The sequence below is a fragment of the Delphinus delphis genome, chromosome 7, assembly GCF_949987515.2.
Source record: "Delphinus delphis chromosome 7, mDelDel1.2, whole genome shotgun sequence".
Lineage (NCBI taxonomy): Eukaryota > Metazoa > Chordata > Mammalia > Artiodactyla > Delphinidae > Delphinus > Delphinus delphis.
Window position 1 is genome coordinate 4232448 of NC_082689.1, and position 12353 is coordinate 4244800.

Sequence of the window (12353 nt, forward strand, 5' to 3'; positions counted from 1 at the left end):
CTGTGTCTTTTGGTGGGAGCATTTAGTCCATTTACATTTAAGGTAATTATCGATATGTATGTTCCTATTCCCATTTTCTATATTGTTTTGGGTTTGTTATTATAGGTCTTTTCCTTCTCTTGTGTTTCTTGCCTAGAGAAGATCCTTTAGCATTTGTTGTAAAGCTGGTTTGGTGGTGCTGAACTCTCTCAGCTTTTGCTTGTCTGTAAAGGTTTTTATTTCTCCATCAAATCTGAATGAGATCCTTGCTGGGTAGAGTAGTCTTGGTTGCAGGTTTTTCTCCTTCATCACTTTCAGTATGTCCTGCCACTCCCTTCTGGCTTGTAGGGTTTCTGCTGAAAGATCAGCTGTTAACCTTATGGGGATTCCCTTATGTGTTATTTGTTGTTTTTCCCTTGCTGCTTTTAATATGCTTTCTTTGTATTTAATTTTTGACAGTTTGATTAATATGTGTCTTGGCGTATTTCTCCTTGTATTTATCCTGTATGGGACTCTCTGTGCTTCCTGGACTTGATTAACTATTTCCTTTCCCATATTAGGGAAGTTTTCAACTATAATCTCTTCAAATATTTTCTCAGTCCCTTTCTTTTTCTCTTCTTCTTCTGGAACCCCTATAATTCGAATGTTGGTGCGTTTAATGTTGTCCCAGAGGTCTCTGAGACTGTCCTCAGTTCTTTTCATTCTTTTTTCTTTATTCTGCTCTGCAGTAGTTATTTCCACTATTTTATCTTCCAGGTCACTTATCCGTTCTTCTGCCTCAGTTATTCTGCTATTGATCCCATCTAGAGTATTTTTAATTTCATTTATTGTGTTGTTCATCATTGCTTGTTTCATCTTTAGTTCTTCTAGGTCCTTGTTAACTGATTCTTGCATTTTGTCCATTCTATTGTCCATTCTATCTCCAAGATTTCGGATCAACCTTACTATCATTATTCTGAATTCTTTTTCAGGTAGACTGCCTATTTCCTCTTCATTTGTTAGGTCTGGTGCATTTTTATCTTGCTCCTTTATCTGCTGTGTGTTTTTCTGTTTTCTCATTTTGCTTATCTTACTGTGTTTGGGGTCTCCTTTTTGCAGGCTGCAGGTTCGTAGTTCCTCCTGTTTTTGATGTCTGTCTCCAGTGGCTAAGGTTGGTTCAGTGGGTTGTGTAGGCTTCCTGGTGGAGGGGACTAGTGCCTGTGTTGTGGTGGAAGAGGCTGGATCTTGTCTCTCTAGTGGGCAGGTTCACGTCTGGTGGTGTGTATTGGGGTGTCTGTGGCCTTATTATGATTTTAGGCAGCCTCTCTGCTAATGGGTGGGGTTGTGTTTCTGTTTTGCTAGTTGTTTGGCACAGGTTGTCCAGCACTGTGGCTTGCTGGTCGTTGAGTGAAGCTGGGTGCTGGTGTTAAGATGGAGGTCTCTGGGAGATTTTCGCCGTTTGATATTATCTGGAGCTGGGAGGTCTCTTGTGAACCAGTGTCTTGAAGTTGGCTCTCCTACCTCAGAGGGAGAGCCCTGCCTCCTGGCTGGAGCACCAAGAGCCTTTCATCCACACGGCTCAGAATAAAAGGGAGAAAAAGTAGAGGGAATTAGTAGACGTATGAGGAAAGAAAGAAGGAAAGGAGGGAAGGAAGGAGGGAAGGAAGGAAGGAAGGAAGGAAGAAAGAAAGAAAGAAGCAAAGAAGGAAAGAAGGCAAGAAGGAACGAAAGGAGGGAGGGAGGGAGGGAGGAAGGAAGGAGGGAAAGAAGTAAAAACAAAAAGAAAGAAGATACAGTAAAAATAAAATAAAGTATAATAAAGTTATTGAATTAAAAAATTCTTAATTAGAACAAAAAAAAAAGGACGGATAGAACCTTAGGACAAATGTTGGAAGCAAAGCTGTACAGACAAAGTCTTACACAGAAGCGTACACATATACCCTCACAAAAAGAGGTAAAGGGGGAAAAATCATAAATCTTGCTGTCAGAGACCACCTCCTCAATTTGGGATAATTCGTTGTCTAAAGGAGGGAAGGAAGGAGGGAAGGAAGGAAGGAAGGAAGGAAGAAAGAAAGAAGCAAGGAAGGAAAGAAGGCAAGAAGGAACGAAAGGAGGGAGGGAGGAAGGAAGGAAGGAGGGAAAGAAGGGAAAACAGAAAGAAGATACAGTAAAAATAAAATAGAGTATAATAAAGTTATTGAATTAAAAAATTCTTAATTAGAGAAAAAAAAAAAAAAAGGACGGATAGAACCTTAGGACAAATGTTGGAAGCAAAGCTGTACAGACAAAGTCTTACACAGAAGCGTACACATACACCCTCACAAAAAGAGGTAAAGGGGGAAAAATCATAAATCTTGCTGTCAGAGACCACCTCCTCAATTTGGGATAATTCGTTGTCTAAAGGAGGGAAGGAAGGAGGGAAGGAAGGAAGGAAGGAAGGAAGAAAGAAAGAAGCAAGGAAGGAAAGAAGGCAAGAAGGAACGAAAGGAGGGAGGGAGGAAGGAAGGAAGGAGGGAAAGAAGGGAAAACAGAAAGAAGATACAGTAAAAATAAAATAGAGTATAATAAAGTTATTGAATTAAAAAATTCTTAATTAGAAAAAAAAAAAAAAGGGACGGATAGAACCTTAGGACAAATGTTGGAAGCAAAGCTATACAGACAACGTCTTACACAGAAGCGTACACATACACCCTCACAAAAAGAGGTAAAGGGGGAAAAATCATAAATCTTGCTGTCAGAGACCACCTCCTCAATTTGGGATGATTCGTTGTCTAAAGGAGGGAAGGAAGGAAGGAAAGAAAGAAAGAAAGAAAGGACGAAGGTAAAGTATAATAACGTTCTTAAAATTAAAATTGATTATTAAGAAAAAAAATTTTAAGAAAAAACCATGGACGGATAGAACCTAGGACAAATGGTGGAAGCAAGACTATACAGACAAGATCTCACACAGAAGCATACACATACACATTCACAAAAAGAGGAATAGGGAGAAAAATCATAGATCTTGCTCCCAAAGTCCACCTCCTTAATTTGGGATGATTGGCTGTCTATTCATGTATTCCACAGATGCAGGGTACATCAAGTTGATTGTGGAGCTTTAATCCGCTGCTTCTGAGGCTGCTGGGAGAGATTTCCCTTTCTCTTCTTTGTTCTCACAGCTCCCAGGGGCTCAGCTTTGGATTTGGCCCTGCCTCTGCGTGTAGGTCGCTGGAGGGCGTCTGTTTTTTGCTCAGACAGGACGGGGTTAAAGGAGCCGCTGATTCGGGGGTTCTGGCGTACGGAGGCCGGCGGCGGGGAGGGAGGGGCACGGAATGCGGGGCGGGCCTGCGGCGGCAAAGTCCGGCGTGACTCTGCACCAGCCCGATGCCCGCCGTGCGCTCTCCCGGGGAAGTCGTCTCCGGATCCCGGGAACCCGGCAGTGGCGGGCTGCACAGGCTCCGCGGAGGAGGGGAGTGGAGAGCGACCTGCGCTCGCGCACAGGCCCCTTGGTGGCGGCAGCAGCAGCCCCAACGTCTCCCGCCCGCCTTGGGGTCCGCGCCTCCAGCCGCGGCTTGCGCCCGTCTCTGGAGTCAGCGCCCTCAGCCGCGGCTCGCGCCCGTCTCTGGGGTCCGCGCCCTCAGCCGCGGCTCGCGCCCGTCTCTGGGGTCCGCGCCCTCAGCCGCGGCTCGCGCCCGTCTCTGGGGTCCGCGCTTTCAGCCGCGGCTCGCGCCCGTCACTGGGGTTCGCGCTTTTAGCCGCGGCTCGCGCCCGTCTCTGGAGTTCCTTTAAGCAGCGTTCTTAAACCCCTCTCCTCACGCACCAGGAAACAAAGAGGGAAGAAAAAGTCTCTTGCCTCTTCGGCAGGTGCCGGCTTTTCCCCGGACTCCCTCCCGGCTAGCTGTGGTGCACTAACCCCTTCAGGCTATGTTCAAGCCGCCAACCCCAGTCCTCTCCCTGCGCTCCGTCCGAAACCGAAACCCTAGCCTCAGAGCCTCAGCTCGCAGCCCCGCCCGTCCCGGCGGGTGAGCAGACAAGCCTCTCGGGCTGGTGAGTGCCGGTCGGCACCGATCCTCTGTGCGGGAATCTCCCCGCTTTGCCCTCCGCACCCGTTGCTGTGCACTCCTCCTCGGCTTCGAAGCTCCCCCCTCCGCCTCCCACAGTCTCCGCCCGCGAAGGGGCTTCCTAGTGTGTGGAAACTTTTCCTCCTTCACAGCTCCCTCCCACTGGTGCAGGTGCCGTCCCTATTCTTTTGTCTCTGTTTATTCTTTTTTCCTTTTGCCCTACCCAGGTACGTGGGGAGTTTCTTGCCTTTTGGGAGGTCTGAGGTCTTCTGCCAGCCTTCAGTAGGTGTTCTGCAGGAGTTGTTCCACGTGTAGATGTATTTCTGGTGTATCTGTGGAGAGGAAGATGATCTCCGCGTCTTACTCTTCCGCCATCTTCCCTTCGAGCTCCTAAATATAGATTCTATTGGACTTAAGGTTATGTGTGTGACTCAGGCGGCATTTCTGTTGGGCTGTGCCGCTCTGGACCTTTCCTCTCACTGTGCCCATCTCCCGGCCCCAAAAGCCTCTCAGAGTCCAGTAAGAATGGGGCCTGCATGTTTGAGGGCTCCCCCGGGGGCAGGGGAGCAGAGGAGAGGGGTCCATGGCGGGCTGACCACAAAGAAGCCACAGGATGGCGTTACCAGCCCAGCCAAACCCACCTAGGTGAGAGCACAGGTCGACCACATCTTTGTGGCAAAGTTGTGTGTGTGTGTGAGTCCATATTCCATGAGTAAAACAGACATTCAGGCCGAGTCTCCTTGTGGGAAACCAAGAGCTCTGCCTTGTTCACAGAGCATCAGAGAAACAGCCCTTTGAGTTCCATTCCTGAGTTCTGCTCTGGGGACTGTATTAGTTGTCTGAGGCCGCTGTAACAAATGACCACAACTCTGACGGCTTACACCGCAGAAACGTATTCTTTCACAGCTCTGGAGGCTAGGAGTCTGCGATGAAGGTGTGGGCAGGACCCTGCTCCCTCCAAGAGCCCCTCCTTGCCTCTTCCAGCTTCCGGGGGCCCTGGGCCTTCATGGCCTTGTGTAGCATCCCCCAGTCTCTGCCTCTGTCTTCACATGGCCTCATTTTCTCTGCCGTGTAGTTCTCCCTCTGCTTCACTCTTAGAAGGACATGTGTCATTGGACTTAAGGCCCAGCTGGATAATCTAGGACCAACTCCTCAAGATCCTCAACTAAATCAGACCTTTTGCATACATGGTAATATCCACAGGTTCCTGGAATCAGGACAAAGACATATCTTCCTGGGGCCACCATCCAGCCCACTACAGGGCACGGAAATGAACCACGGGTCAGGCCCCCCGAGGAGCAGGGAACTGCTGAGTTTTTGTTGCCTGAATTGAGTGGGTATCCAGAAATCAGATGGCATATACTCCTCTCACCTACGAGTAGCTTTAAACGCATTTTATATTTTACCAAACTCTTCTTTTTTCTAAGTAAATATCTAACCATGTCTCATTCTCAGAATTTGGCAATAAACCAAAATCACTGCTACAAGTAGAATTGTGTGCACATTTCCTGGGTAGAGATCACTTTTCCAAACCACGTCCTTATGAACAAAGTCAGACGTTGTCTCAGGTAGGTGGAGAGCAATTTATTGTTGTTTGGTTGGAGGCCCTTCATCCAGGACTGAGATCAAAGCAATACCTTCATGGATCACCCCTCCGCCTTGCTTTTCAGACTACAGCCACCGGCCTCACGCCCCAGAACGCGCCGAACGCCTGCGAACTCTGTCAGCTCCCAACCTCTCCCCAGGTCAGGACCTCTGAGGCTGGGAGTCCCAGGAACTGCCTTTCTAGCAAACTCCCCTGTTATTTTTATTAAGAGAAAGTTTAAGAACCACTGCTTGGCCTTCTCTCAGCCTCCATCCTTGAGGATCAGCACTGTTTCTACAAGTGGGAAGCAAGCAGAAGGCATCATATCATGAATCAGGCAGTGAGAACCTTTACTGCCTTTGTGTCTTTCTTTTTGCTCGTCTGTCTTTAACACCCAGTGTTCACTCACCTCCCTGTTCACCCATCTTTGTCTGAGTCCAGATCCATTTCTTTCCAGCTCTGGGCACTGGTTAATTTGAATAAATGAGACAAGCACTGTGGACAGGTGAATAGCCATCCTATTTCCCGGCTCTCCTGGGGGACCAGTGTGACGCGAGCAGCCCCCCGAGGCTGAGCCCAGGCGTCACGCCCGAGGGTGACAGTGTTCTTGGCTTGCATTCGGGGTAAGTGATGCTGCTTTTCAGTTTCAAACAGTGATACCAAGTTCCCTTTAGAACAGGAAGTATTACAAAAATAAGTCAATTTAAGGGAAACCATTAAGAAACTAATAATGCAGAGTCAGCTGAGGAAGGTTACAATCGATGAAAATACTCATTTATTAGCCAGGATTCTCCAGAGACACAGAACCTGTATCCTGTGTGTATACACACACACACACACACACACACACATACACACATTCATTACACAACTATTATAAACCAAGAAAAGCAAGCCTAGAGTGACTGTTACGTGAAAAGTGTAATCTTTTAAAATCATAAATCTAATTCTCTCCCTGGTCTGCTCAAAACCTTCACTGTCTCCCGCTTGGAGCTCAGGTAAGGACCAGACTCCCTCGTGTGCACTCTGAGGCTCACCCTTCCTCTGCTGCCCTGCTCGCACTAGCGGCCCCTCACTCACCAGGCCCCCAGCGCCTTGGCCCACGTGCCCAGAGCTGGGCTGCCAGGCCTAGTCTATAAAGGACCAGATAATACACACTTTCGTTTCAGTGGCCCACAGGGTCTCTCTCCTAACTGTTCAACTCTGCCATTGTGGCACAGAAGCAGCCACAGATAATACATTAGCACATGAGTGAGGCTGTGTTCCAATAAAACTTTATTGACAAAAACAGACGGCCGACTACCTGCTGGGGCTTGCGGACTCCGCTCTCCTGGCTCTGGGCCCCGTGCACACTCCTGCTGCTGGTGTGGCCTCTTTCTTCTGTCTGGCTCATTCGTGCTCTTCCCTTAGCAGTAAATATTCCTTTCCCAGGGAAATTTTCCGAGTCCTCAGGAGAGATTCTGCGTCTTAGAGCAGTTATCCCGATTGTGTGCGTGTGTGGCCGTGTGTGTGACATGATCCAACGTCTGCCTCTCCAGGAGTCCCCAGGGACAGCCTGCTTTGCTCCCTATTCTTTTCCCAGCCTGGTACCTTGAGGAGGCTGAATCGTCCACCGAATTAACAACTAAATGAGTCGCTGCTGAGAAGAATGAGTGAATGCATAAAAGTTAGGAAAAGCTTGCACCCTTGATCTTACCAAGTCCCAGCAACAAAACTATGAACACATGCTTATTTTTCTCCTTCCCAGCTCCCTCATCCGACAAGGCAGCTGGATCAATGTGACCAGATTTGTGTCCTTTTCTTTTGGGGTGATTTCCCTGGGGAGTGTGTGAACTGTTCTCTGAGTTTACTTCCACTCACCAGCTCTGCAACTTGGGGTGAGTCGTTAGGTGTCTCTGATCTTCTCTTTGCTCGTCTGTGAAAGTGATATAGCCACACTCATCTCACAGGGCTGTCGTGAGGATTAACACAGCGACCTACGGTGCCAGACCACGGCTGTTACCACAAGTACACTACTTCCCATGATTTACTACATTGACATTTCCCCTAGATGTGGAAACTCTACAGCAAACAGCGGAAGACCCCAGGAAGCCACCATATATGGTCAGATGACAAAGGCCAATGTGTGAACAAGTATTTTCTCTGGAAAGATTGTAAATGTCCTATTTCTCCCTTCTTATTAGCAGCATCAGATCTAATTAAAATGTTTCCCAGGGCTTCCCTGGTGGCACAGTGGTTGAGAATCCACCTGCCAATGCAGGGGACACGGGTTCGAGCCCTGGTCTGGGAGGATCCCACATGCCACGGAGCAACTGGGCCCGTGAGCCACAACTACTGAGCCTGCGCATCTGGAGCCTGTGCTCCGCAACAAGAGGTCATGACAGTGAGAGGCCTGCGCACCGCGATGAAGAGTGGCCCCCGCTTGCCACAACTAGAGAAAGCCCTCGCACAGAAACGAAGACCCAACACAGCCTAAATAAATATTTAAAACAAAAAAATGTTTCTCAAGGAACATATTGGGAGAATTTGATGTAAAATATACTCCTAATGTCAAGCACATCAGTATTTAAAATTTTGAAATCGATCTATATGTCCAGCGTTAGGGGGCAGGGTCAATAGATTATGATGCAAACAGCCAGTGGCCTGTTATCCAGACTTTAGTTTGTTTATGAAACATCTTTAAGATCAGAAAAAAAAATGTTTATATTATAATTTTCAGCAACCAAAAAAGATGAAAAATTACCTATATCGGGATCCCATTTACATCAGGAAAAATGTATTCAAGACGACAAATTGTAATAAAACAAGATATGAACAGTGTCTTCCTCTGGCCAGTGAATTATGGCTGATGTCTGCGTGTGTACCTACGTGTGTTGTGTATATGTCTGTGAATATGTGTGTGTGTTCACTTTTCTGTATTTTCCAAATTTTTTACCCAAAGCAAGTATGACATTGGTGATCAAGGGAGATCAAGAAAGAGAACATTTGAATACATTAAAAAATATTAGATATAGAATGGAAAAACAGGGCTTCCCTGGTGGCATAGCAGTTAAGAATCCGCCTGCCAAAGCAGGGGACGTGGGTTCAAGCCCTGGTTGGGGAAGACCCCACGTACCGTGGAGCAACTAAGCCCATGCGCCACAACTACTGAGCCTGCACTCTAGAGCCCACGAGCCACAGCTACTGAGCCTGTGAGCCACAACTACTGTGCAGCAATGAAGACCCAACACAGCCAAAAATAAATAATAAATAAATAATTAAATATATAAATTCTCTTTAAAAATAAAAGAACGGAAAAACAAGGTCCTACTGCATAGCACGGGGAACTATATTCAATATCTTGTGATAAACCATAATGGAAAAGAATCTGAAGAAGAATATATACATATGTATAACTGAATCACTTCGCTGTACAGTAGAAACTAACACAACGTTGTGAATCAACTCTACTAAATAAATTTATTATTTTTTTTTTTAGCACAACATGGTTTGGGTTTAACAGCAGTTTAAAAATGAACAAAAAGGAAACCTCTCATGCAGACACATCAGGTGGCATAAACCAATCAGCAATTTAATACGGTGGGAGCACCGTTAGCCATTCTCTCACGTGTGAGTATATATATACATATATGAGAGTGTATAATATATATATATAATAATTTCTATATATTTTATATACATTACATATATATATATATCTATATATAAATAAGATACTTTCTGTTGCCATGACCACGTTGTCCCAAGCCGCGAGGCAGTGCACAGATCGTAGCAAAGCCTGGGAACCTCTCCTCGCGGGGTGCACGGAGCTCGCTTCATAAGCCGCGCAGCTGTCCCGTCTGTCTTTCCATCAGTCCTCCTCTCTTCTCTTCGCTTCTGCTTGGTTTTATGAAAACAATGACTCTGATGGATTTGCACCTGTGCTAGTGCTTGGGCAAGGTCCATGCAGGAATGGGCGCAGTCACAGGATGAGTGAGATGGCGTCATCCCCAAAAATAAACTAAAACAAAACAAAAATTAAAAAAACAGGACTAGAAAACTCAATTTTTTGGACATATCTAAAAAAGGGGACAAGAACAGTAGTCATCTGTTCTCCCCATGGGGACAGGAATGAAGAGGGAGGAGGGAAAAGAGACTTGATTTCTTCTGTTCACAATAGAATGGTTGGAGGGGATTCTTCAGAGTTTTTCAGGGGATGGGACCCAATGTACTGCCCAGACTGGTCCTCAATGATTTGTTCGATTTTGTTATAAATCTCTTCCAGTGAGTCACCCTGTACAATGGCTGTGAAGTATTCTCCAAACTCCTGCTCCAGTTTCATGGCTTTGTCATAGATCTTATTTGCTTGTTCATATGTCTGCCGTCAGTTCATTTCCATAAGCGCTTCAATGGACTTGGGCTTGAAGAAAGTGGCCATGGGATAAAGTTGTGACTGCTGCAGCCTCTTGATAGCATTGCCAGGAACATCTAACATGCAGTGCTTGCCCCTCCCCCAGCTCCCTTCACTGACTGGAGGCTGGTCCCATAGAGATTATCGCTGAATTGGCCTGCCTCGATGAGCTTGTCCTGAATATCCTTCTCCATCTGTTCTCGGGAGACCACAAAGCAGTAGTCTTGCCCATCCACTTCATCATCACGCCGAGGCCAGGTAGTATGTGGGACACAGGATCCAAATTTACGCAGGAACTCCGAAATCAGGTCATCGTCGACTCTGTCCTTCATTGGGCCCAGGATGATGACGGGTCTTGCCTAGTGAACTTCTTGCCGTGTCACTGGCTCATATGACAAAATAGCATCCTTTTGTCCTTTGCAACCGCTTTCGCCGTCACTGGTGTTGGATGTCACTCCCTGTTCCTGTACGTTGCTCTCCTGGGCCATGTTTTCTTTGCTCTTGTAAAATGGAAACTTTCGAGAGAGGCGGAAATTCCTTTTACGTTTCGTTTTGATCGACCTTTTAGGCTCAATCATCCCCGTCCTGGCATGAAACTTCATGGTTTTCAATGGAGCCCTTTCTTTCTTTTCCACTCTCCTTCTTACTGGGAATCACACCAGTTTGCTCACTTTCTCCATGGGGGGGGTCACCAGTCTCGCCTGCCACCACTCATCATCAGAGGTGTTAATGACATGTAGAATGTCACCATAGGAGAGGCTGAGGCCTTAGCTCGGCAGGCAGCTGTCCCGAGTCCGGTCATAATCAAACAAGGCCCTGACATACAAGGACCTCTTCTCACTCGTTCACAGGGACCCAGACCCAGAGCTCACACTGCTGTTCATCATTTGTTCTCGCGAGTCATGTATCTTCGACTTAAAGCGGCTGTATTCTGGCGCCGGGTCGGAGTCCAGGTCTAGTACTGAGAAAGTTCCAGCTCCGGCCGGCCCCTCTGTCCCGCGCGGGAGACCACGGACACCTAAATCAAATAAACTTTAATAAAAGACAGAAAGAGAAAATTTGTCTGATTTTCACTTATGGCTCCCTGGACAGAAATTATATGAAGAAGCACATCTTCCCAGCCTTTGAAGACTACCTTGGACTGTAAAGGGTTAAAAATTCTGGTGTTAGAACCCCTGCCTAGACCTCCAGGCTGTGAAAGTCCAGCGCCAGCCACTGGCAGACTTCAGAATAGGCTGCCAGGGCAGAGAAGGAACTGGTCCACAGCCCACTGCGGGGTCTCCAAGAGCCAACCTCCAGGGAAGGGGAGGCCACGCACAGGGAACCCTGGACTGCTCTGCTCCTGGGTCCTGTAAAGGGCTGTGGCGGGGATGCCTGCCTACTGCCAAGGGCACGGCCAAGCCCAAGTTTCAGGACTAGCTGCCGACATTCACCGTTACGATGGCTCTTGCACTCACCACCTCATTAAACGCTCAAAACTCACCTCGGAGGCCAATGCCGTATTGTCCCCATCTCACAGATGAGGAAACTAACGTTTCAGCAATTAACCAGGAGTTGAATCAAGGCTCTGTCCTCTCTGAAACTCGACAGCTAAGCAGAAGCAAACAGACCCTCTCCTCTTGACCTGAAGCTTACAGTTGGCTTGTCTGCAGACTCCCCTGTACCAACGTTCTCAGTTACTGCCTGGACTTTCTTAATGGGCTGGTCTTTATGTGGGCTCTTTATCAATTCAACAAATATTTGTTGCAAGCCTGCTTTCCCTGTAACACCAGGCTAGGCTGGGAATTGTGGAAGGTGTCCATGTGTCTTAGAGCCCCCGGTCCTTGCACAGAGGGGATGATGGACTGGATGAGAACTGTGTCTTGACTTCATGATTACGTCATGATTCCTATGGGAGCTCATCAAAGTCCAGCAGCCCATGGGGCAGATGCAAGTTCAGGCTCTTTTAGCCACAACTGGCCACAATCCAGCCTAGGCAGACAGGCTCCACTTTGACTCAGGAAGGACCACATCATCCCAGCTGGTGGGGAATCGTTGACAAGTGGGAAGGGAAGCTTCACTGAGATGGAATCTGGCCCGTCTGCAGCAGGATAAAAGGAGCTGGTGAAGGAGGAGGGACTGAGACAGGAGGGGAGATCTGGGGGGAGAGGGGTACCTGACAGAGAAATACCCACGGGGGCAGGCAGGCTCAGTGGTCCTCCCATGCCACCTGCGGCTTCTCCTCTGAGACGTGCTAAACTGGGAAACAGCTGAGCCTGGGGTGCAGGTGCCGTGTCACTGGCAAGCTTCCTCTGTGGGCACTGGCTGCATCCCTCCCACAGATGCTCTCCTCCTCTGCACACCTGCCCCAGGTCCTGGTGGCTGGGAAAGGACCCAGCAA

The 12353-nt window shown here is 47.7% G+C and overlaps 1 pseudogene; it reads right to left on the reverse strand.

Moving 5' to 3' along the window:
* Positions 1 to 9761: 9761 nt before the first annotated feature.
* On the reverse strand, positions 9762 to 10896 carry LOC132427928 (disks large homolog 3 pseudogene; annotated as a pseudogene).
* Between the last annotated feature and the right edge of the window lie 1457 nt (positions 10897 to 12353).